Source organism: Colias philodice, chromosome 8 (genome assembly GCF_061535455.1).
Source record: "Colias philodice isolate Cphi_HAF_F1 chromosome 8, ilColPhil1 Martin Lab GWU primary, whole genome shotgun sequence".
Lineage (NCBI taxonomy): Eukaryota > Metazoa > Arthropoda > Insecta > Lepidoptera > Pieridae > Colias > Colias philodice.
In genome coordinates, this window is record NC_143093.1 from 9,859,409 (window position 1) to 9,886,010 (window position 26,602).

Below are 26,602 nucleotides of genomic sequence, written 5' to 3' on the forward strand. Positions count from 1 at the left end.
TTATATGCATACGAAAAAACAATAATACGCCATTTTATTTGTATTTGAATATGTATTTATTCAACACATCACATATTATATTCAATAAAATAAATATCGGTCCAGAAATTTTTATTATTTCTGTTTTTCAAATCGGACCAGTAGTTCCCGAGAATAGCGCGTTCAAACAAACAAACAAACTCTTCAGCTTTATAATATTAGTATAGAGTACATAATAGAAAGGTTACAAGATTAACATTACAAAAAAAAAACGGCTAAATGCGAGTCGGACTCGCGCACGAAGGGTTCCGTACCATTAAAATGTTCTGCCAGTTAAAAGTAACCGAGCGTAAATTTTAATAAATATAATATACAAGACTTACAAAATAAACATTATACTCCTTTTTATGCAGTTGTGTAAAATTTTAATATAATAAAGATTAATTCTCATCTCATTTCAAATTATACTTAGAAAAATATTTTTTTATCGACGTTCAAGTTAAAAGCAGTCCGTCACTAAGAAAGTCGTAAAAATTTACGACCTTTTAAGCGACGAGTTTTTAAATTCAACTCTATCACTAAGTTCATAAAGATTAAATTTGAATTTCTCTTCAAGATAGTCTCGCTACATCACTTTATAGTCTCGTGGGGAGTGCGGTTCAATATCGCGTTCTAAATTCAACTTTATCGCTTAGTTCATAAAGATTACATTTGTATATTTTCTCTTCAAGATAGTCTCGCTACATCACTTTATAGTCTCGTGGGGAATGCGGTTCAATATCGCGTTTTAAATTCAACTTTATCTCTTAGTTCATAAAGATTAAATTTGTATATTTTCTTTCCATGATAGTCTCGTGAGGCCGCATCAATGATCGAGTACACACATGACTCGATTATTTGTCTTGATCATATCGCTAAACGATACATCGACGATTATTAGAAATTGCATTTAATTAGAAATGTACGTTAAAAAAATAAAAAAATATACACAAATGTAAGGTTATTCCATCTTTTTTAATATTCGACATGTTTGAATTGCTTCTGCAAGACTTGACAGTGCAATACGGCATTTTTAGCGGAGCACTCGCAGACGTCCTTTCGATGTTTTACGAATACGCAGAGTGTTCGTAATCGATTACGCAAGTAGTTTTTATGAAAGCATAAGATTTTTCGATTCGAATAATCTTATACCTCGGCAAAAGGGGAAACGCCTGCGTGTGTTATCCATTACTTAATGATCTAAGACAATAGTTAATAAAAAATATTACTTTCAGGTTTTCTTATACAAAGAATAAGAACATAATACCTAGGATAATCGCGTAAGTAGGTATGATATACTCAGCATATTGATAGGTACATATCTATTTTCTAGTTCTTAATAGGTCAATGACCTACAAACTATTGAACGATTAAATGTGACCTTGTAAGTGAAACTGTACAGGTAAACCTACATCCCTACTAATATTATAAATGCGAATGTAACTCTGTCTGTCTGTCTGTTAGTGGTCTGTTACTTGCCCGCTGGAGATTGCCCAAGTGACTATGGCACTTGGTATCGCAATCAAACTTATTGTGTCAAGATGAAATATAGCTCAATATAAAGCTTGAAGTTAGTACTTTTAGAAACGATTAAAGTTTTTATGTAAATAAGCCGCAGTTCGCGAGAATAAAAAAAAAACAATAGTTTTATTCAACGCTTCAAAAAAATACTTTATCGAGTTTAAGACGATACACAAAAAAAAATCCACTGCTTGGCGGGCGGAGTCTAATAGCTCGCTATCGCGAACGCGGGTGTGCGCGAAGTCATTCTTGCAAACTCGCCGCGCTGCCGCTGGCCGACTCGGGACAAACATGTATGGAGTCGTCATACAGTTATAATATTGTTATACATTTATTTAATTGTTGATTTATTGGTTTTATTTTCTTGCTTGTAAACAAATAATCTTCTTTCCAACAACTACTTAGACATTATTAATAATTATTATTATTTCGTAATGTTTACTTTATTACAAAATAATACAGGTTATAAATAATATTTAAAATAACAAAAAATATTGTTACTCTGAAAAAATGAAATGGTACTCAATAACGCGGACTACTGAATTGATTTAGATAGAATTTGATGCTGACGTAGATATTACATCATGCCCAGAAATGAAAGGTACTATTTCTGAAAGAAGTTATAAACCCTAATTCTTCTCAGTCAAAGTCAAGAGTGGAAGATATCACTAATACTGATGCGAAACTTTGGATGTTAATTTGTATATTTTTTGTTAGTTGTTACTTAATCACGTCAAGACTACATTACCAATTTTGATAAAATATAGCTAATTGCCTGGATTTACACATAGGATACTTTTTATCCGAACTGAACACTTCTGTGGGATAAAACAGGATTCACGATATAACCTAATTCCACGCAGGCAAAGCCGCGGTCGGAATGATATTTTTTTAAATAAAAAAATTGTTTAAAAAAAACCACAAAATATATTGACGCATGTATTTATTTTTTGCACTCTATTATAATTGTAATTATTCATTACAAATAATCAAAATAAAATAGCCAGAACAAAGTTAGGCCCTGGTAGGGTAGGTAGGCAGGTACAGCAATGTGAGACGAACACAGGCTTATTTATACCAATAATAATGTATTATAAACATTAAATTAAGTTTACTTTCTAACAACAAAAATACATAATATTAGCTAATGTGAAAACGAATCAACCAATCATCCCACAACAATGAAATGTGCACACAAATATTCATCCAAATCGGTTCATGTGATTAGGAGGAGTGACTGCAGCGCCATCTTCCGGGCCCAATTGTGTTTCCAGATCACCCAGGAACTCAATTTAATATACTTACACAAAATTTTTCGAAATGAAAACTCACATTACTATGTAAATATGAATATAAACCTGTTTTAGTACTAAGCAATTTCCCGCACAGGTGTAGTAAGTATAAATGAAATAAATATCAACATCAAATTCTTTATACAACATACTTATCTACCACCTACTAAGAAATGTAATTCTTGAAATTTTTTCGTATTTTTTTTAAATACAATACTACTCCAATGAGCTCCTGTTCCATATTATGTCCGCCATACTTCCACTAAGTTCACCATGATTTTTTATTTCTTTGCACTTTGTTGCTTTTTGCTAAAAATGGAATCATGTGATAAAACCAGTAGAGCGTTGATAACATACATTTTTGACTGAATAAAGGTACTTACGAAGGAGTGGGTTCACATTGTGAACAATCAGTGGGTTTATTTTCCTTCTGGATTCCGGATTTCTGAAAAGATTATTTATGCTATAAATGAAAAAATCTTACACATTCGTTATGTACTTAAAACAGGGGTACATATCAAATATCGTCTATAATACAATTATCATCAAATTTAAAATAAAACCAACTTACTTCATTAATTTGTTCCAATTGTAAGCATTCTTTTTCCTCCAACCTTTATGTTTCTTCTTCTTATTTTCTTTATTGCCCCCATTTGTCTCATTTTGTCTTATCGTGTTGTCACCCTTTTTTACGATTGCGCAAGCGACACAAGTTCCCCGTGTGACGGCTGTAGCGGGAATGACTCGTGCAGCGATCGGGGTAGGAAGGTACAGGGCGGCTCTCGCTATATTGGCTGGTCGCGCGCTAATTTCAAGTATTTCTTGTTTATTTCAAAACCATCGCATATTTCAAAATTCTAACACGGTAGACGTATAGGTTGTATATTTTATAGTTAATATCCAAAAAGTCGTAACTTTACGTTTGTTATTTTGAAGATGCCAGAGATTAAAAAAAAATAACAATGAGAACTTTGTATTTTTTTTCTATCGAGAAAATATCATGGAATCATGTTTCTAAAACGGTAGACGTATTGTGTTACTATTGAACTTTCTTGTCAAGAATTTTCATCACGACAACTTTAATAATATAAAAATTACGAAGGTTTGAAAAGGGCCGTAAATGTTAGAAAAATTAATTCATCACCTTAAACTAACGATGACCGTTAAGTTTTACATTATTACATAGGTAATATTTTAATTTACAAGACAAATGTGAAAAGTAAATCGTAAGAAACATTATTTCAAAATAAATAACATCGAACAATGCGTCGAACACAATGACACAATATGACGCAGGACGCTTGCAAGAGAGATAGATATATGTGTCAAAACAAAAACGTTTACTTTTATTTCTATTTATTCGGTATAATTACGACTTAATAGTGATAAATATGATCATCTATAATATAAAAATGAATCCCAAAATGTGTTGGTAAGCGCATAACTTGAGAACGGCTGAACCGATTTCGATAATACTTTTTTTATTATATTCCTTGAAGTACGAGGATGGTTCTTATGTAGAGAAAATGTAAATATGTACTACGGGCGAAGCCGGGGCGGACCGCTAGTTATAATTTTATAAATACAAATTGGAATTAACAATATCACGAACACGTGACACAACTAGTCTAGTATTTTACCGATTCCATACGTGGTCATACATGTTACAATAGAAAAACTTTTACTATTATTTCAATTTATCCGGTATAATTAAGACTTAATATTGATACATATGATCATTATAAATACAAATAGGAATTATATACTAGAGTAGATAATTTTTGAAACAAAAAAAAATCGCAGTCGGATGAAACCCATTAGAAAAGGAGGGGAATATGATAATAAAACCGGCCAAGTGCGAGTCGGGCTCGCGCACAAAGGGTTCCGTAGCAGCAAATATAATAAATTACAGTTAAATCAACCTATCTCAAAAACTATAAGAGATACTTTGATCAAACCAAAAATCGTTGAAAGAGTTAATTAGCATGCATCACCTCTATTTTTTTTAGAATTTTATACCCCGTAGTTATAAAAATAGAGGGGGGGGGACATACTTTTTACGACTTTGAGAGCTGATATCTCAAAAACCGTTCACTTTAAGAAAAATGTTTTTTAGAAAACTTTATATCATTTTAAAAGACCTTTCCATTGATACCCCACACGGGTATGTACATCGAAAAAAAAAATTTCATCCCTCAGTTACATGTATGGGGGGCCCCACCCCCAATTCTTTTTTTTACTATTTAGTGTCATATTTTTGTAGCGGTTCATACAACACATATTCCCATCAAATTTCATCACTGTAGTACTTATAGTTTCCGAGTAAATCGGCTGTGACAGACGGACAGACGGACAGACGGACAGACGGACATGACGAAACTATAAGGGTTCCGTTTTTGCCATTTTGGCTACGGAACCCTAAAAATGTAAGGAAAAATAAATTACGGTCAATCCGAGTTCGGGAAGCGGGAGGGGGGAGCTTTTAAGAGAAAAAAATGGTTTCTCTCGATTTCCGACAAAACTACAAGTCCTACAGAAATAAAACCGGCCAAGTGCGAGTCGGGCTCGCGCACAAAGGGTTCCGTAGCAGCAAATATAATAAATTACAGTTAAATCAACCTATCTCAAAAACTATAAGAGATACTTTGATCAAACCAAAAATCGTTGAAAGAGTTAATTAGCATGCATCACCTCTATTTTTTTTAGAATTTTATACCCCGTAGTTATAAAAATAGAGGGGGGGGGACATACTTTTTACGACTTTGAGAGCTGATATCTCAAAAACCGTTCACTTTAAGAAAAATGTTTTTTAGAAAACTTTATATCATTTTAAAAGACCTTTCCATTGATACCCCACACGGGTATGTACATCGAAAAAAAAAATTTCATCCCTCAGTTACATGTATGGGGGGCCCCACCCCCAATTCTTTTTTTTACTATTTAGTGTCATATTTTTGTAGCGGTTCATACAACACATATTCCCATCAAATTTCATCACTGTAGTACTTATAGTTTCCGAGTAAATCGGCTGTGACAGACGGACAGACGGACAGACGGACAGACGGACATGACGAAACTATAAGGGTTCCGTTTTTGCCATTTTGGCTACGGAACCCTAAAAAGTTCAATGGCAAAGTTGTAGGTAATTAAAAGTTCTACAACTTTTGTATTCACAATTTTTTCACATAACCTAAAAATTTAGGTGAAAAATTCAAAAAACCAAGTTTTTGGTCTTTTATGTCTATCTACTTCAAAATTTATTTTTTTTCTACGAAATTTGGTGGAAACTTACTTTATTATGTCCCAAATACACTGTAATTTATTTGATTGAAAATATTTATTTTTTCGCCTTATTTTGAATGAATACCAAAAAAACAACCTAATTTTCAATCGAAAAGTCACCCGTCAAAATATCAAAATTAGCTTTTACTAAATCAGGCACACTTCTCGAACTACCTGAAATGTTTTTATCGACATCATTTTGCTTTTGAATATGCTGTAAAATATTAAACTTAGAACAGATAATTATTTTTCTTTTGAAATATTACCGAAAAGCCGATACAAGAGAAGATATAGAGTTCAAGAAGTGTGCCTGATTTAGTAAAAGCTCAGTATCACACTGTTTGTATGCATTTCCTGAGAACATTTACTATGGTAGTTTTTATTTTTTTTACACCATATGAAAGTAGAGATTTCAATGAATAAAAGGCACCCCAAGTTTTTGAAAAAAGCTGATATTTTGACGGGTGACTTTTCGATTGAAAATTAGGTTGTTTTTTTGGTATTCTTTCAAAATAAGGCGAAAAAATAAATATTTTCAATCAAATAAATTACAGTGTATTTGGGACATAATAAAGTAAGTTTCCACCAAATTTCGTAGAAAAAAAATAAATTTTGAAGTAGATAGAAATAAAAGACCAAAAACTTGGTTTTTTGAATTTTTCACCTAAATTTTTAGGTTATGTGAAAAAATTGTGAATACAAAAGTTGTAGAACTTTTAATTACCTACAACTTTGCCATTGAACTTTTTTCTATAGGACTTGTAGTTTTGTCGGAAATCGAGAGAAACCATTTTTTTCTCTTAAAAGCTCCCCCCTCCCGCTTCCCGAACTCGGATTGACCGTAATTTATTTTTCCTTACATTTTTATCATATTCCCCTCCTTTTCTAATGGGTTTCATCCGACTGCGATTTTTTTTATCTTTTCATTATTTTCAAAGGCTTCTACCCCAGTCTATTAAGTAATGCTGGCCATACACCATACTTCCTATCGTCCATTCGGCATGACGCTACCGATTGGATCAGTTAGAACTGACCATGTGTGGGAGTGGATTGGCATTATTTGGCATGATAGTTATACTTGACGGAACAATCGAATTTCGATTCTTTTGGCTTGATCATGGCGATTGGATCATGTCGATTGGACCGTGTATGGCGGTATGCGATCGTCACTTCAGTCTGGTCAATTTTCTGGTCATTTTTCGTCCAAGCTGAAGCATAGGCGCTTCGCTCGCTTGGTGGATAAATATGAAAGTATATGTATTTTTAGATGTCAACGGTTACGGATTTGAATAAGATTTGTTTGGGAGATAGATGAAGTACCAGATTACTTAACACATTGGGTACTTCTCATTAAATAGGTACATATATATAACAACAATCTTCCCGGCATATAATCCTTTTTTTTGTTTCATTTTTACGAATAAAACGCCCAAAATGGCTACAACATCGTCGTCTGTCACCGGTGACGACATGGCTTCAACTGAACGTTGCTGCCGATTGGACAATTCAAACGTTGTGTGTGTGGTCTCTATGGACAAACTGCAAATTGGATCAAGCTGCAGCGTCATGCCGATTGGACGATAGAAAGTATGGTGTATGGCCAGCATAAGTAACAATATCACGAATACGTGGCACAACTAAAATTTTACCGATACCACCCGTAGTCATTCTCCTTTGGCACAGACAATCTTTAGACCCTGAGAAAGAACATAGGCTACCTTTTATTGCGAAATAGGTATGAACGGGCGAAGCCGGGGCGGACCGCTAGTAAGTAATATGCACAGAGGCTATAGACACGTAGGTATTAGGTGATATTACCTATACTCTGTAGATTGGGGAGTTAGGAACAGTAATAATTATTGTTTAGACATAGACCATAGCTAGCATAAAGAGAAATCAGAAAAGCTTGCACTGTAAGCTCATGCAAAGTAATGAAACGATTCCGTAGTTTTTCGGACTTCATTAAGAATCTACTAGGTATAAAAATATATACCTACTACTATTTTTTTACATTTTCTTTATTTTAATTAAATACATATACCTAACATATCAACAACATAGGTAGGTAGGTATATTATACAGGTCGACTCAAACAATGTGAAAAATTTCATCAAATTCCAATGGAGTCCAATCTCGTATCGTATTGTACAATAACTATATATTATTTATCGATATTTGGTAGGTACTAGGTACATATAATATTAAGAATTCTGATTTGGTAATTTGCATTATTTAACAAACAGTAAGTACTTAATAAAAACTAAAACAAATTAGTAAGTAGGTAGATACGTAGGTACTAGGTATACATTCGAATATTTTATTATGAAGAATTGAAGGATCCATAGTATCAAAAGCGATATTTCGAAGGGGGTTTTGACCTAAATATAAAGAATAGGACCATTGAATACAAAATCACAAATCCCCAATGCAATGCAACTCTCTTGAATGAAACATGTTTACAAAATCACTAGTCCACTAATTAAACAAAAACCTCTATTCACCACGTTATAAGTACTATTTCAAATTTTCAACCACACTCCACAGTTAAAAAAACGTAAATCGTCCGAGCACAGATTAAATAAATTACTATTACTAAACTTTATTTGAATGAAGAATGCACTAATTCACTAGCCGGCCGATAACGCGTACGATTCACAAAAGTTTTTGTACGATGTTTGGCGCCGAGCGGCGCGGCACACAACCCAAACAAAACGAAGCGGCGCGGCAACGTCGCTCGAATCGATCCCGCACGGAGCCCGATAGTGATGCACTAAGCATTAATTAACGTAAATTGCTTATATTTACTACCCCTTTATTACTTACAGATTTAATAACTCGAGGAAATTTCAAAGATTTCGATAAGAATTCTATACTTTTGCTATAATTCTTTTTTGTAATTATTTTGTTAACATTCTAAGATTTTTTAGTTACCTTTTCAAGGCGACCAGTGAAGTGTGTCCTAGGTTCCAGGAAGAATCCACAGTTCGTCACGATTAGCAGTAAACTGGCAAAACAAATAATAAACGAGATAACAGTTCCTGAAAATAGTTACCTTGCTAACTTATATTTTATCCTTTATTTACTTACCTCGTAGAGCTTTAAACTAAGACCTATCATTTTGTTTGGTAGGTTCAAATTTGGTTTTATTTTATAAGTCTAGAAAATGTAATAGTGGCAATGAGAAACCTTAAGTGATATAACTTTTAACAGTGAATGTAGAAAAGAGCTAATAAAAGTAAGTTTTATTTGATAGATCCAAGAAAGTACAGCAGAGCTTTTCTAATTAAAATGCTCTCAAGTCTCAGCGCTTTATATTGCACTTTCGAACACTATTAAATTTTATCTTGTTGCGTATTTTGATTTCAATAGGTACGCCAAAATACATTTATGAGATGATTTGTTAAAAAGTTATCTAGATATTAAGATTAATTTACAAATACGTTTTTAATTTTCATCTACACTAATATTAAATAATTTGGAAAATCCAAAAGTGCACGCCTCATATTTTTTTTTTAATAAATATTTATTAATTATTATTTTTGTTTATTTAATAACAATTAAACCACATCGAATCAGACCCTGAAAAATGAAAGGGTTCTATTCCTGAGCATACTCAAGCGTAAGAGAAAAAAAAAGACTCGATTAGTAAAGTATTTCGGTCGCTATCGTGTTAACAAGAAAAAGGATCCGCACATACAGACACACGGACGTCCAAGACAGAACTTTTTTAAACTGTTTTTTAACTAGTTTAAATAACAAAAATGACATCAAAAATATCATGAACGTTAAAAATAGTGTTTTTTCTTAATATGTGTGTGTATGTATTATCTTACAAGTGCAATGTATGATACATAAAGACATTTTAAGTTTGAATAATCAGATGTTTTGCGCGAAGTGACAGTAGTACCCACCTCAACGCTTCGCTTATGAGGCGTGCAAAAGAGGAAAACTTTGTTTGTTTGTTTGATTGTAATGAATAGGCTCATAAACTACTGGACCGATTGTAAAATTCTTTCACCATTCGAAAGCTACATTATCCACGAGTAATATAGGCTTATATATCATTATGCTAAGACGGAGCGGAGTAATGCGAGTGAAACCGCGCGGCACAGCTAGTACCTATTAGATAATTTATTTAGAAAATAATTTTTTAATAATATCTTCAGCATAAGAATAAGAAATCGTTTCATATCTATACTAATGGTATAAAGCTGAAGAGTTTGTTTGTTTGAACGCGCTAATCTCAGGAACTACTGGTCCAATTTGAAAAATTCTTTCTGTATTAGATAGCCCATTTATCGAGGAAGGCTATCGGCTATATATCATCTCGCTAAGACCATCAGGAGCGGAGCACTGCTTGTAAAACCGCGGAGCACAGCTAGTTAGATGTACTTATAATGATATATTTGTTTCTTTTGAGTCACAAAATATTCAAAATGTTCACACCTTAAAAGGGTCAAATATAATCTTTATAATATGCCCCTGGGTATTTCCCCAACTTGACTATTTTTGGACAATAACCATAATATCTCCTAGAAATGCCACAATGATTGACCACACAACAAATAATGCTGTTGTTATTTTTTTTTCATCTATTGTGCATGCAATTGATTATTTGCAACTAAACTTTGAGTCAATTTCTTAGTAGCTTTGTAGTTATGTGTTTTTGTGAGTCATATTTATACCTTATTTAATTTTAAGCTACCTACTAGGTAGTTATTATTCTGTGATTTTAGTTAAAACTAGATTTCCGCCCGCGGCTTCGCCCGCGTTTTCAAAGGAAAACCCGCATAGTTCCCGTTCCCGTGGGATTTCCGGGATAAAACCTACCCTATGTGTTAATCCAAGTTACCTTCTATATGTGTGCTAAATTTCATTGTAATCGGTTCAGTAGTTTTTACGTGAAAGAGTAACAAACATCCATACAAACTTTCGCCTTTATAATATTAATAGGATTTAGCCACCTGTCGTATCCTATGAGTATACAGGTAATAAATATACCTATAGGATAGGAGATTAATTTATCTTTGAAATCAATTGCGACCATAACCTATATTTATTTTCTATAATTGTAGTACCTAGGTAGGTAAGTGCATCTTTCACTACTTGCTTATAAACTTACGGATAGCCTATCTAACACTTTTTGATATATATTTTTCAAACTTTCAGTTGTGACTTTTTGTGATATTAACTAACAGATAAGCTAACCAGCCCCCCTAGTCAAGTGGCTTTCTGTTAGCGTAGCGTTCAATAGAATAGACTACGAATGTATGAGATTGACGTAACGTGTAGATTCGTTATCTACAGCCTACGTCAATCTCATACATTCGTAGTCTATTCTATTGAACGCTACGCTAACAGAAAGCCACTTGACTAGGGGGGCAGAGCATATTCAGAAGCTTTTCAGAACTAAAGAAACATTAATTTAAAAGAAAAATTAATTATAAAATTATGTATACTTAGGTACAATTCTACAAAATTACTTCAAAATCTTATTATACAAATACGTATATTATTAATATGAAGCATATTGGGGTAGGCCCAGAAATGGGCTGCCGCTGACGGGTCTGCGGACGCGGTTCTACCGAATACCCGCGGCCCCGTCAATAAAGCGGCACGGCGGAACACAGTGGAGTTTAGTCGGTAGGACCCTGCACTCAGCAGGGTGAGTCCGACATAACCCAGGGCTCTTCCCCCAAGTGCCCTGGGTATGCCTAAATGCATTCTCCACTATAAAAAAAAAGGCCCAGAAATGGGGTCGAGAGATGAATTGATTTTTCGTGAATGACTCTCGGATTTTGTACTTTCGTGATGTATTTTAGTAGAAGAAAACGGTGGTTTTCGATGGTTTTATAATGGTCACAATCAATTTATTTAAAAAATTTTAAGGATTGAAAAGAATATACCTAGAGCCGTCGTTCATTAATTTAAGATACATATATAGAGATTTAGCTCTACAATCTACTAAGTAAAAGCTTTATTGACAATTGAGTTTTTTAATGATAACTTAATAAGTAGGTATGTTAAATATTATGTTAGGTTAGGTACTCCTATTGTCATGCGGAAGATTGCGAATGTGTACCCGCATCCCGTCTAAAGCAGCGCGTTGGTACGCGGTGGGGTTTTGGTCGGTAGGAATCCGACATAACCCACGGCTCCTTCCCCGGGAGCCGTGGGTATCTTAGGCAAGATTTCCCCACTTGAAAAAAAGAAAAAGGTACTCCTATTGTGTGCTACTGTCATGTTAACTGCATATACCACATATTTTACTCAAACATGTTTTATTTATCAAGTGTTATATCCTTATTCGCGTACTACAGAAGCATTATTACATTTACACATTCTGCTCCCATACACACACAATATTACAACAAACCACCTGCATTTTATTAAAAAAAAATTAACGTAAAGTCTGTCGAAATAATTCAAGTTACAAAGCGTCAGACACTCAAATATCTTGAGACAGACGCTTGTTTTGTTCTCAACTCGAGAGGCTCCAACCTGTTGACAACAATGTTACAATATATGTAGATACAACACGTTCATAATCTGTGCTTTTACATTTTGGGTATTTTTTTTTAAATTAATGAGCTACTGTTTTTTTTATTGTTCGTATAAATGACGCGCAATTTATGTTACAAATGATATTATTCAAACAATTTAATCGATAAACTAGATGGTAAACACTTTTTATACTGCTGTTCCGCACGGTTTCACTCGCGTGGCTCCGCTCCTGTTGGTCTTAGCGTAAATATATAGCCTATAACATTCCTCTATAAATGGGCTATCTAACACCGAAAGAATTTTTCAAATCGGACCAGTAGTTTTCGAGATTAGCGCGTTCAAACAAACAAACAAACTCTTCAGCTTTATAATCTTATATATAAAAATGAATCGCAAAATGTGTTGGTAAGCGCATAACTCGAGAACGGCTGAACCGATTTCGATAATTCTTTTTTTATTATATTCCTTGAAGTACGAGGATGGTTCTTATGTAGAGAAAACGTAAACATGTACCACGGGCGAAGCCGGGGCGGACCGCTAGTATTAGTATATAGATGAAAGATGTGTGTGAGTGAGTTTTGTTGAGCCATAAGAAGAATTTAGATACAGTGAAACTTGGTTAAGTGGGACCTGGATAAGTGAGAAACCTCCATAACTGGAACTCATGCTGAGGTCCCAACACTTTGGCACTGAATTACCTCTGTTAGTGGGACGAGCTAAACCTCTATATCTGGGATTTGTTCTTTCGATTTATCATCATAGTTACCTCTATAACTGAGTCAGCGAGTAAATTTTATATGCATAAACCCACAGACATGTATCAAGATAGACTAAGCGAGTGTATGTACTTCCCGTGTCCAAACTAAGTTTGTGAAACTTAGTTGACGCTGGCCTACACTCAGTCCGCGCTCGCAGTTCGCCAAGGAAAGACGTGAAGCTGAATAAAGTAAAATGCCGAATTGCGCCGTTATAAACTGTAGAAACTCCACAGCTGTGAGTGGCCGAGTTAGCAGAGATGTTTCCTTCCACCGGTAAGTAATTTTCTAATCAGAATATGCACTATTTATTTTAAAATCAAATAAAGAATATCTGTGGAAAACGATCGTGACAAACACGGATACCAAATCATACGAAATGATTCGGAATACATTGCGGCTTTTACTTGGCACGGTAAAGATCGCGTTGTATGATAACAAGCAATGAATAGCGTCTTCTCATTTTTCTGTTCTCATTTTTCTGTCCAATTTTGTGGTTAGTGATGTTCATTTGATGCAACAGTTCTCGATTCTAATCGATTTTATAATCGAACAGAAAAATGATAATTTGAAGGAGCAATTTTTCAGAAAAAAAGGCATAGATTTTTTTTGTCATTTAATACGACTTGACCTAGAACTTTTAAGTATTTTAATACAAAGGTACTAAAAATAAATATTATGACATGGACGCCATTAGTTAAAGTGTCATCTTGGGAGTTTTTTAAGAAAACTCCTTATTGTTTAGACTATGTTTGTTTTTTCAGTTTTCCAAGTAACCCGAACATAAAAGAAAAATGGATCGATGCAACGGGACATAAAGATTGATTGATTGACAGTTTCATTACTTTCTTTCGATGGCCTCTCTAGTACGTAGTACATGGTAACTCAATGGGCATATGTAAGAAAAAGTTAAAACACATTAGTTTACTTGTTAGAATATTAAAAGGTTTATAACTTTATTTTATCATTCCTCTGTCTATGGTAATTATCATTTTTCTGTCTTGAATCGATTTAGTAATCGATTACGATTCATTTATTTGACTACCTCTTAGAAATAGATCTAGTTTGATCTGATTTCTTTCGATTTACTTCGATGGGATAGGACGATACTAGAATCGCCGCGCGAGTGGCGTCCTAATCGATTTAGCGTAAAATGAAATTACCATCACTAAAAAGCGCTCGTGACGTCATAACGCTTCAAGGTCAGTACAAAAAATATGACACGCTTGGTTTTCATACAGATCGCGGTACTTGCGTAGTCTATCTATGTCTGTGCATAAACCTCTGTAACTGAGATAACCATAGAGATAACATTGTTTGTTTACTCATTCTTATTTTACCCACAAATTATTTTATTTAATGATCGCACCTGTATAACTGAAATAACCTGTATTCTCACCTCTAATAATGGAACCCTCTGTAAATGAGACAGATATTTATTTATACCTGTACATCTGAGACACTGGGTAAGTGGAATACCTCTATAAGTGAAACGAAATTGCAGGTCCCTTGATGTCTCACTTAACGAGGTTTCACTGTATATGAATACGCAATTTTATACATGTTAAAGTGTGATTACAATGTTGGACTTAAAATACATAACTAATGACTTAGCCTCAAAAAAAAAGGTACATACAGATCAGTACAAACTATAGATATCTAAATCTTCTCTAAAATCAAACAAAATGTTTGTATAAGTTCAAGCAAATTATTTTTTATATTGAATTGTAAATTGGCGGGAAATTGCTTATAACAGCAGAAAAACACTCGGGAAGAAGGAAATTAACTAGATTCCGGACATCGTAATTATTTTATTGAAGCTGTTCCCTAAAGCTTATAAAGCAATCACATTTTATTCCGCATTTACAAGTAAATTCTTTGATTTACAGTTCAAAATACTAAAAATTAAAAGAACAATACGGTTCTTTAATGAATTTCAAAATCGATCCAATTTTTATGCAATCTACGTACATATACATAGAAACTTCATTCCTTTCATCAGAAATTGATATATCAAAACAGGTCTTAACTTCATAGCAATAAAGTCGAAAATAACGTGGCACGTTCTTAAAATCGCAAATGTGAGAGCCTTTCAAAAATGAAAAGCAAAAAAGCACATTTCATTCCGAGCGAAGACACGTGTATAGAATAACTTCGCTCAGTCATCATTCGGAATATTTGTAAACTAGCTGCGTACCCCGGTTTCTCTCGAATGAAAAAGTCCTGTCTACACTCTACATTTAGATCTAAGTCTAACCCATTATAAAACTACTCAGGTTTTTCAACTACACATTTTGGCGTTAATTTACTAACCTGCAAACATTAAATTTTGTTGTTTAAAAATTATGCATTATAAAAATAATTTAAAATATCACGAAAAGCGAACATCGGATAAGAATACGTGCACAATTACAATAAAACTTTTATATGTAGTATCGTAAGTAGGTATAATTACTGAAAAAGCTTTTTGGCCTTAGATTATTTATACCTACTAGGTAGTAGGTACTGTATATATGTATATACTCTAAGTTTTTGGCTCTATCAAATCAATGGAAACCATTGATTTGATATAAACATTGGAAACTAATAACTATAAGCTCTACATTATCTATCAGTACCAATAAAACGACATTAAAATACTTTCTTAAAGATTTTACGTAAAACTACAGCAAAAATAACGATTAATCGGAATAAATTTACATAATTTCATTCAATCTAAACACCCATATTTAATAAACCACTGACCATTAACATTCGTGATATAAAACATTTAATTAGGAGATCGTTAGCATATGCAACTGTATACTTTTCGTTTTTATGAGGGTGCAATTATAGGCAATAACTTCGATAATAAGAAGCTTTTTAAGCTTTAAAGCGATCTAATAAGACTGACTGTCTGAGCACAAGTCTATGTTTTCCAAAAATTCGAATGATGTTTATTAGTTTGGCCTTCCATAACGTCGAGAGATGTAATATCATTGGACACCCGAGCTAGTGACATTGCATTAGTTTATTTTAATAAAACAAGCATCAATATGTTAACAAATCCTTATTAAACTCCGTCGAACATCTTTGGATAAATATAACGTTATAGTATATAATATATTAACCATAGATAGTAGGTACGTACATATTTGATAATAAGGAACCCCTAACACCGGGCCAAGTCGCAGGAGAAGCTTGTGAAGATTCGTAGGTATATGATACCTTCCGAGTTACATTAGTCGTTAGATATCAAAAGGTAGGTACGCACTAGACTGGAATGAAGTTCTGCCTCGTCCGTACTTAAAGGTAAAAAGTATTAAAGTATTTTGTGTGCTTAAAAACTTAGCAGAAAGTTCGCGGTGGAAAACAAATCTAGGCTTTTAGAAGCTTCTGGAATAGAATGTTGAAGAGTGTAGGTACTTGCAGGTACCTATAATAAATAATTTTGGGTCATAATATCTACAAACGTCTGTCGAGTTCACTGTTTGTCTGTTTGTCTAGCTTTACAAACACGATCGATATAATAATATCATGGATGTAGATTATTGTTGTGCTTGCGTCGAATACTTTTTGTTGATATTTGCTCGTAAGTCGTAATTAGATAGGTAGGTACCTACCTACCTATTATTTCACAGGATGTTACCAAAAGCCGTACAGTCACCTGGCTCTACCTATTGATAAAACCGCGAGAAAATTGGAAGGAATTGCGGAAATTATATCTATTCACTTTTTGTTAAAAAATCTTTTTTTTTTAAGAAGTCTATACAATTCGTCATGAATTGTCAATTGACTTGTGATCTTATTGAATCAATTTGAACATTGGGGGATTAAAAATATTTATCGATAACAAACATCACACTTTAAGCTTTTAAATTCATACCTCCAAAGTGAAAAAGAAAAAATCGCAGATTATTTATTTGAAGATTCAGTATAAGTTTAAGTCCTACGTTAAAAGGAGTCCAAAGTCTCAACTCTTGAGTTTAAAAGAAAAAGATAAAGTTCGTCAAGAAAGAGTTTCGTCTGGCCTCTGGACCAACGGGTCGTTTATCTGTCTACATCGAAATTACTTCCTTTTTCACTTGTTAATATTTCGATCTATGCTGTGATGTACGACGTTAACCGGTTTCAACTGGATTTAAAAAAAGGTAATGTCATGTTTAACTAGTTTGGTTTATTTGCCCTCGTTTTGGTAAAGGTTTAGAGGAAGATGTATTTTATGCAAAACTAGCTTACCGCCCGCGGCTTCGCCCGCTTTGTCTAAAACCTAATAAATTATATGCCTACTAAAACCTTCCTCTTGAATCACTCTACTTATCTATTAAAAAAAAACCGCATGAAAATCCGTAGCGTAGTTTTAAAGATTTAAGCATACAAAGGGACATAGGGAAATAGGGACAGAGAAAGCGACTTTGTTTTATACTATGTACCTATATTGTAGTGAATTGTAAATTATTGACTTTTACAGAATTAGTTGAAGACCATCCTCAGTTGCAAGAACTTTTTTAAAAGTCAGGCCAGGCAGTAATATGAAGATAGGTACTTTTTAGTAATTTGGTACTTAAACCGTAAAATATGTAAGGTGTTTCGAAATACTATTGATTACCTATGTTATTTTAAAATCTTCATTTGACCAGTCTCTTCCATTGCTTTTTTCAGCTCCCTCAAGAATTATTTTTTATGTAGGTAATTTTCTCTTGAAAAGAAAAAATCTCTAGCATATTTTAATAAACTTTACAAACAGATTTAGAAGTTAATTAATTACAACATCAGAGCTCGTCCAAAATTTTTATGGCCAAAATATATGGCAGCAATCTTATTAATATTAATTAAAATTTCAGTATATCATTCGTCTCAATGATTTTATTGATGTAATCGTTTCATTGAACTAATTAAAAAGTTTCCAAAAAGCGATCTGATTACAAAATAGTTCGCCGGTGGGCGATTCGAAGCAATAAAAATACCATTGTCTCTTTCACTCCTTAGAACCTGCGTAACTTGATAAGGTGATAAATAAAATATGCTCTATCTGTTTCGCTCTCGCACACGTGTAGGTGTATTTTCATCTCGGTCTGGACGAACCTATTTGTGTAAGTTCTGTTATCGCTCAAATACTTTAGAACTTTTCTAACCTTGAATTCCGCTCAAGTTACTTTTGAATTTAAAGCTCCGAACTTATTTTTAAAAACGAATTGTTGTTGCTTGGAGCCGTTCTTAAAACAAAAAAGCTGTTGTACTAATATAGGTATAATGGTAAATAGAAACTGGAAAAAGTATTGAATTGCAAGTTTCTCTTTTATACGCTGTACTAATCGTTTTCTAGTAATTATATGAATTATTAAAACTTCATAGTACGGTTAAAAAATCCGAGATACGTATCCAGTTAGACAAGTATTCCTGCGACCTGCAAAGGTACATTCTATCTCGATGTGCAAAGCGGGTTTTATTTTGACCGCTACGATGACGTCACAGCAGCGAGCTTATCTAGTTTTTCAAACTTGTGAGCATATTTATTTGGCTTTCATTTCATATTTTATTATGAAAAAGTTCTTTAATGCTTTCACACCTCTTACAATTTTTGAAAGCAATTTCTTTTGATAGCCATGAATGATTCGATTTGGTTACACAATGATGGTATGGTTTATTCCGCTGTTTGATTGACACCGTGGAATTTGAAACGCCAGCATATTGCATTCATCGCGAAACTAAAGCCAGAAACGCGATACGCGACTTCTGATTCGGCAGTACTTAATTACTGGAATTATTTCTTCATTACCCATACCCCTTCATGCCCAGAGCGCTCTCCCCTTTTTGTCGCCGCACAAAATATCTCGAACTTTGAAACCTTACGCTCTTCAAAGTTTACAGAGACCGTTGCCTCGTTCGAAGAATGGCGGAATCCTTATAATGCAGGTTGTATACGAAACTTGTTTGACCAGAATTGAGGAAAAAAAGTGGCGGGTGAGTTCGCCTACAATAGCTTATAGCATTCCGCTTCGGCCCGCCTGCGATCCGCCCCCCGGTCCCCCCGCGCCCCGGCTCCGCGCGCCCGCCGCCCGCCGCCCGCCGCCACGCACAGTCCGCGGCGGGGCACCGGCGCGTGTTGTGCTTGCTGAACCCACTAGACACACAAAAACATAAGCAATTCCTTACTTCAAGTCTATTGTAAACAGAGCATGTAATTCTCGATCACTTTCTATAAAACCGAGCGTTTCGACGTGCGGCGTCCTACTCGATATTCGTAGTAGAGTGCACTATTAATGCATTTGCATTGCATTGTTACTGTGTGAAGTGTTACCATCGCTCCAATTATTCGGCGTTATCGATTTTACATTCACTCACCCCGAACAGCTGTTTGGGCATGCGGAAGACACCGGATTGTTGTGTATTTCCCAATTTATATAAAATAGTTTGATAGTCGTGCCGGTTGGAAGTGACAAAGAATGGTGGCGGTGTCGTAGTCACTGCTAAAATTGTGCCTTACAGCAGTGAAACAGTGATGTGAAGTGATATTAAACTCATCAGGTCCATTTGCTTGAAATACGAGTTTGCGAAAATCGTGATATTTCTGTATCTCTCTGGTCGGATGTGTCTCTGTGATTAACGGAATTTTGTGTAACATTACTGTGGTTTTCGCTTTGGATTTCCTATTCGGATGTGCAATAAGACCTGTTAATAAGGTGAGTGATAGTTTTAATTGGTATTTCACAATGTAAAAGGGCTAAAATAACGTTAGAACGTCGTAGTTTCGTGAGCGGTTAAACGCAGTAGGCCTATCCGTCCCGCGGCAGAGTGAACGAACTTTACGCGTGCAAGTGTAGGTCTAGTAGAAAATGTTCTAAATTCAAAATATTATTGTTTTTCTTTTGTCTATGGCACGAAGATTAAATAAAGTTACGATAAGCCGTAAAAACAAATCTTATTCGTTTCTATGATAAAATAAGATCAACAAGATAGAGTCACTGTCTTAGAATTTTTTGGACAAAGCTTCAGGAATGAATTTAATAAAATATATTTTCTGTATTTGTAACCGAGGCCAAATATTATAATTTAAAGTATATAAAATGAAAAAACTGCGAGCTAGCATAAATTAAAGATAAAATAAATGCAACAATTACCTACCTATAAGTACGGTCTATCTATTTTAGGAAACTGTTCAATAATAATTTTCCTGTTCACATATTTTTAAATAGATTTACCCAATTTTAATACCTACTTTTTAATGCGTAAATTAAAAACTTTATTGGGAAAATGTTTTAGTAGAAAAAATGATAGGTACCTATATCTGTACACTTTTTAGTTGGTAGGTATAATCCAGAAAGTCGGATGTATCTCTGTGTAACGGAACCTATGGTAATCGGTAATAACAAAAAAAACATAATTTTTTTCACATAGGTACATAGACATAAAAATGTTACTTTTTATAGGTAAAAAAGCCGTGTTATAGGGTAATTAAGCATATGTACGGCCTTGTAAAGAAATTGATAACCCTTAAGGTGATGAATTAATTTTTCTAACATTTACGGCCCTTTTTAAACCTTCGTAATTTTTATATTATTAAAGTTGTCGTGATGAAAATTCTTGACAAGAAAGTTCAATAGTAACACAATACGTCTACCGTTTTAGAAACATGATTCCATGATATTTTCTCGATAGAAAAAAAATGCAAAGTTCTCATTGTTATTTTTTTTTAATCTCTGGCATCTTCAAAATAACAAACGTAAAGTTACGACTTTTTGGATATTAACTATAAAATATACAACCTATACGTCTACCGTGTTAGAATTTTGAAATATGCGATGGTTTTGAAATAAACAAGAAATACTTGAAATTAGCGCCTGACCAGCCAATATAGCGAGAGCCGCCCTGTACCTTCCTACCCCGATCGCTGCACGAGTCATTCCCGCTACGGCCGTCACACGGGGAACTTGTGTCGCTCGCGCAATCGTAAAAAAGGGTGACAACACGATAAGACAAAATGAGACAAATGGGGACAATAAAGAAAATAAGAAGAAGAAACATAAAGGTTGGAGGAAAAAGAATGCTTACAATTGGAACAAATTAATGAAGTAAGTTGGTTTTATTTTAAATTTGATGATAATTGTATCATAGACGATGTTTGATATGTACCCCTGTTTTAAGTACATAACGAATGTGTAAGATTTTTTCATTTATAGCATAAATAATCTTTTCAGAAATCCGGAATCCAGAAGGAAAATAAACCCACTGATTGTTCACAATGTGAACCCACTCCTTCGTAAGTACCTTTATTCAGTCAAAAATGTATGTTATCAACGCTCTACTGGTTTTATCGCATGATTCCATTTTTAGCAAAAAGCAACAAAGTGCAAAGAAATAAAAAATCATGGTGAACTTAGTGGAAGTATGGTGGACGTAATATGGAATTATGGAACAGGAGCTCGTTGGAGTAGTATTATATTTTAAAAAAATACGAATAATAAAAAAATGAATAATTACAATTATAATAGAGTGCAAAAAATAAATACATGCGTCAATATATTTTGTGTTTTTTTTAAACAATTTTTTTATTTAAAAAAATATCATTCCGACCGCGGCTTTGCCCGCGTGGAATTAGGTTATATCGTGAATCCTGTTTTATCCCATAGAAGTGTTCAGTTCGGATAAAAAGTATCCTATGTGTAAATCCAGGCAATTAGCTATATTTTATCAAAATTGGTAATGTAGTCTTGACGTGATTAAGTAAAAACTAACAAAAAAATATACAAATCAACATCCAAAGTTTCGCATCAGTTTTACTGTATTAGCGATATCTTCCACTCTTGACTTTGACTGAGAAGAATTAGGGTTTATAACTTCTTTCAGAAATAGTACCTTTCATTTTTGGGCATGATGTAATATCTACGTCAGCATCAAATTCTATCTAAATCAATTCAGTAGTCCGCGTAATTAGGTACCATTTCATTTTTTCAGAGTAACAATATTTTTTGTTATTTTAAAGATTATTTATAACCTGTATTATTTTGTAATAAAGTAAACATTACGAAATAATAATAATTAATAATTATTAATAATGTCTAAGTAGTTGTTAAAAAGAAGATAATTTTGTGTTTATAAGCAAGAAAATAAAACCAATAAATCAACAATTAAATATATGTATAACAATATTATAACTGTATGACGACTCCATACATGTTTGTCCCGAGTCGGCCAGCGGCAGCGCGGCGAGTATGCAAGAATGATTTCGCGCACACCCGCGTTCGCGATAGCGAGCTATTAGACTCCGCCCGCCAAGCAGTGGATTTTTTTTTGTGTATCGTCTTAACGATTTTCAGTGTTCTTGCTCGATCGAATAATTAAAAATAAAATGCAATTTATATGGTAATCATTGTAATAATCTTAACATATTATTTGATGATAAATATTAGCATTTTGCAATATTACTGAAACTAATTTTTTGTTTATGGAAATTTCCTTATTCTTGACCATAGAGATAGTATGTACTACGTACTGTACTACGTACTGTACTACGTACTGTACTACGCACTGTACTACGTACTGTACTACGTACGTAGTACATATATCTCGATGTTCTTGACCGTTATTTTTTTATTTACACAACTTTGTGTATTGAACAAAAATGCACAATTAGTTGAAAACTGATATATGAGTATTGTGGTGTTGGTTACAAGTTACAACCGCAATGTAAATTACTTCAAACAGCTGAGTTGGCGGATGGCTAAGTTTATTTTTAGCTCTTGTCACAATATATAAATGTTGGAGTAATCTAACCTTCGTTTATTCGTACTAAATTGAAAATCCTATTACAAAACGTTTCTATTCACGTAAAAACACCTAGATTGAATTGCAATTTTTTGTGTAGAATAAAAAAATTAATCTCTTGTAGTTAGTTACGTACGAAATGGCTTATGGCTGTTCGTAAAGACAAAGCCGCGGGCTGAAGCAAGTTTGAATGTTATATAGTTTTACTAACACAACAAGACTAAACGGCTTGATGGATTTTGATGTATGAGGTATCGTTAGATTTGTCTTGATTACGGGAGTGTCATAGGATACATTTTATCCTAAAAGTCCCACGGGATAAAGACATAATAATATTTTTTCTAAATTTCCCTTTAAAAAAATATGTATGCGGTATCATTAGATTCATTTCAATCACTCTTTTTTTAGTGTGCAGTCGGGTATTTTGTTTTTTTAATAATTTACTTGTTTTTATTGTAAATTGGTTACTTTACCTATTATAAATGTGATATTTTTAGTAATTTACCCTTTTTTTCGTCTATAATTTGAAACTTTTATTTCGTTTCACGAAGTTTATCTAAATATCAATTTTACATTGTTCATATTTTGATTGTTTGCTTATCCATAGATCTGTAGTGTAGACTGTAGTAATGTAGTTATTATACATAGCTTAAAATATTATCAATATTATGTACTTGTTGATACTTTGTTTACTTGACATCTGTCACTTGTCGTACATACTTGACAGCTTATTAATATTTTTTTTTTTTCTTTAAACATGAGTAAGTTTAGTATGTAATAGATGCCATTCTTTTGGGTACAGTTCTTTGTAAATTGGAGTAATATAGTTTTAATTTTGTATTGTTCTCTCTCCACAGCTGGTGGTCCAGGTATTATGGAATTACATTTTATTTTGATAATAGTTTTTATTATTTATCTTTTTTTTTATTTTTTTTTTTATTTTTTTTGGTTTTAAAGTACTAGTTCATATATACATATATAAAAATATTTATTTATTTATTACCCCTACTATCGTCATAATTATATACAAACTTATAGCTATTTATTTATTGGTTCATTTCTATAATCTCTTCATATAACGCTCAAAGTTGCTTCTCAATCTATCGACTTAATTTTAACTCTGATAATGTCCGACTCTAATGACTCATTAACTGATAACAGCTTTTTATCATGCAATTCCAGTAATAACAGTTTCGTTAGCACGGATTACACTCCTCTCCCCGTTTCCTTATCCTCTCATTTCTCTGATTCCTCCAATAAGTTCAACGTGGTCCATATAAATGCCCAGAGCATTCCGGCTCACTATCCCGACCTCCTTGCATCCTTTGATTCGAAAACCGTCCATGCCATCCTTATATCTGAGTCCTGGCTAAAACCCTGCCTCCCCTCATCTTCCTTCTCGCTTCCCGGATTCCACCTGCTTCGTAACGATCGAACTGGTAAAGGGGGTGGTGGTGTGGCTATTTATCTACGCGCTCATATTCCTTTCTCCATTGTAAGTTCCTCTTCCCAGCCCCCACCATGTAATGAAGCAGAGCATCTCCTTCTTGAAGTCACTCTCTCCCATACCAAAATCCTGTTAGGTGTTTTTTATAGTCCCAATTCTAGCGTCGACTTCTTTCCCTCCTTTGATGAAATCCTTGACCGTGTCTCGCCACTATATGACCATGTCATCATAATGGGGGATTTCAATACATGTTTGTTAAAAAATGATCATAGAGCTACTAAGTTAACTTCAATTATTGACTCCTACAATCTATCCTTACTTCCTCTTGGTCCTACGCACTTCTTTCCTGATTGCACTCCTTCGCTCCTTGATCTGATCCTAGTTTCCTCTCTAAATCATGTACATAAACACGGCCAATGCTCGGCAGACGCCTTTTCGTATCATGATTTAATTTTCCTCTCCTATAAAATCCGTCCTCCTAAAATTAAACCTAAAGTCATCATGCAACGCAATTTTAGTGGAATAGATACAGATCGTCTACTACACGATGCAGCTAATATAGATTGGTCTTCACTCTCAACTGCTGAATCGATTGAAGATAAGGTAAATTTATTCAATTCATTCATTATACAATTATATGACAAACACGCACCTTTGCGTCCCATTAAGCTGAAGCATCTTCCAGCGCCTTGGCTAACTGATAGCCTTAGGGAAATTATGAACTGCAAGGCGAAAGCTAAAAGCAAACTAAAACAAAAAAATTGTGATCAGCATCGTGAAGAATTCAAGAAAATACGTAATCGCTGCAACACTATGTGCAGAGACGCTCAAAAACGGTACATACACGAATCTGTACAGAACGGAGATTCGGCCAGAGTCTGGAAATTTCTGAAGTCCCTTGGAGTTGGTAAATCTTCCTGTAAAACCGAAATTCCCAATGGCATTTCTATTAATGACCTTAATAAACACTTCTCCTCACCTTCCCTTGTATTTGATCCTGTCTGTAAACGTAACACACTTGATTCATTGTCATCTAAATCAACTCCCTCCTTTTCCCCTTTCACTTTTAGCCAATTCTCTGTCGCCGATGTTAAGAAGAACATTTTGTCCATCTCTTCTAAGGCTGTAGGTGTTGATTGCATTGGTCGTAATATGATCATTCCCATCCTCGACCTGATTACTCCTGTTATAACTGATATCCTCAATTTTTCCATATCTTCATGTACTTTTCCACACTCGTGGAAAAGTGCAAATATTATCCCTCTCCCTAAGTCCAAGTGCCCTTCTACTCTCTCCGATTTTCGTCCTATATCCATATTACCTTTCCTTTCAAAAGTCTTTGAGCGATTAGTGCAGCAGCAACTCTCAAGATTCCTCAATAAAAACAACCTTCTCAACCCCTTCCAGTCCGGTTTCCGTCCAGGTCATAGTACGGCCACTGCGTTAGTCAAGATCACAGACGATATTAGATTGAGTATGGACAAACGGCAGCTCACAATACTTACACTACTTGATTTTAGTAACGCATTTAACACAGTTGATCACGATGTGTTGTTGAGCTTGCTACGCGTTTCTTTCAACATGTCTCCGGCAGTGATTAATTGGTTTAGCAGCTATCTCGAGGGCCGCCGGCAGCGCATTCTACTGGACGAGTGTTACTCATCCTGGTCTGATGTTACTTCTGGCGTTCCTCAGGGTAGTGTGCTCTCTCCTCTCCTGTTCTCCTTATTTATCAACTCCATCACTTCGGGTACATCCAGTCTCTACCATATGTACGCGGACGATTTGCAAATTTATTGCCATTCATCACTTGAGGACCTAAGTAGGAAAGTTGCACTCACGAATGATGATTTACGGACTATTAGTAATTGGAGCCGCGACCATGGTCTATGTATTAATCCGAAGAAATCGCAGGTAATTATTATTGGAAGTCAGTCGCTTATTTCTAAAATTGATAGGTCCTCTTTACCTAATGTTTGCATAAATAACACTGACATTCCTTACAGTTCCACTGTTAAGAGTCTTGGTGTTTTTATCGA

At 34.2% G+C, this 26,602-nt stretch overlaps 1 protein-coding gene and 1 long non-coding RNA gene across 2 annotated transcripts in view; both read left to right on the forward strand.

Annotated features, from left to right (window-relative positions):
- Positions 1 to 19,424: 19,424 nt before the first annotated feature.
- Positions 19,425 to 26,602, forward strand: part of wge (BAH domain and coiled-coil containing protein winged eye) — a 115,670-nt gene continuing 108,492 nt past the window's right edge. Inside the window, exon 1 of the mRNA XM_089698466.1 lies at positions 19,425 to 20,034. The gene's annotated coding sequence lies outside the window, so the exon portion shown is untranslated. The remainder of the gene's footprint in view (positions 20,035 to 26,602) is intronic.
- LOC149486772 (uncharacterized) lies at positions 20,830 to 21,794 on the forward strand. Its single transcript, XR_016315933.1, has 3 exons — positions 20,830 to 21,423; positions 21,550 to 21,611; positions 21,686 to 21,794. It is a non-coding gene; the product is annotated as an uncharacterized LOC149486772 (long non-coding RNA).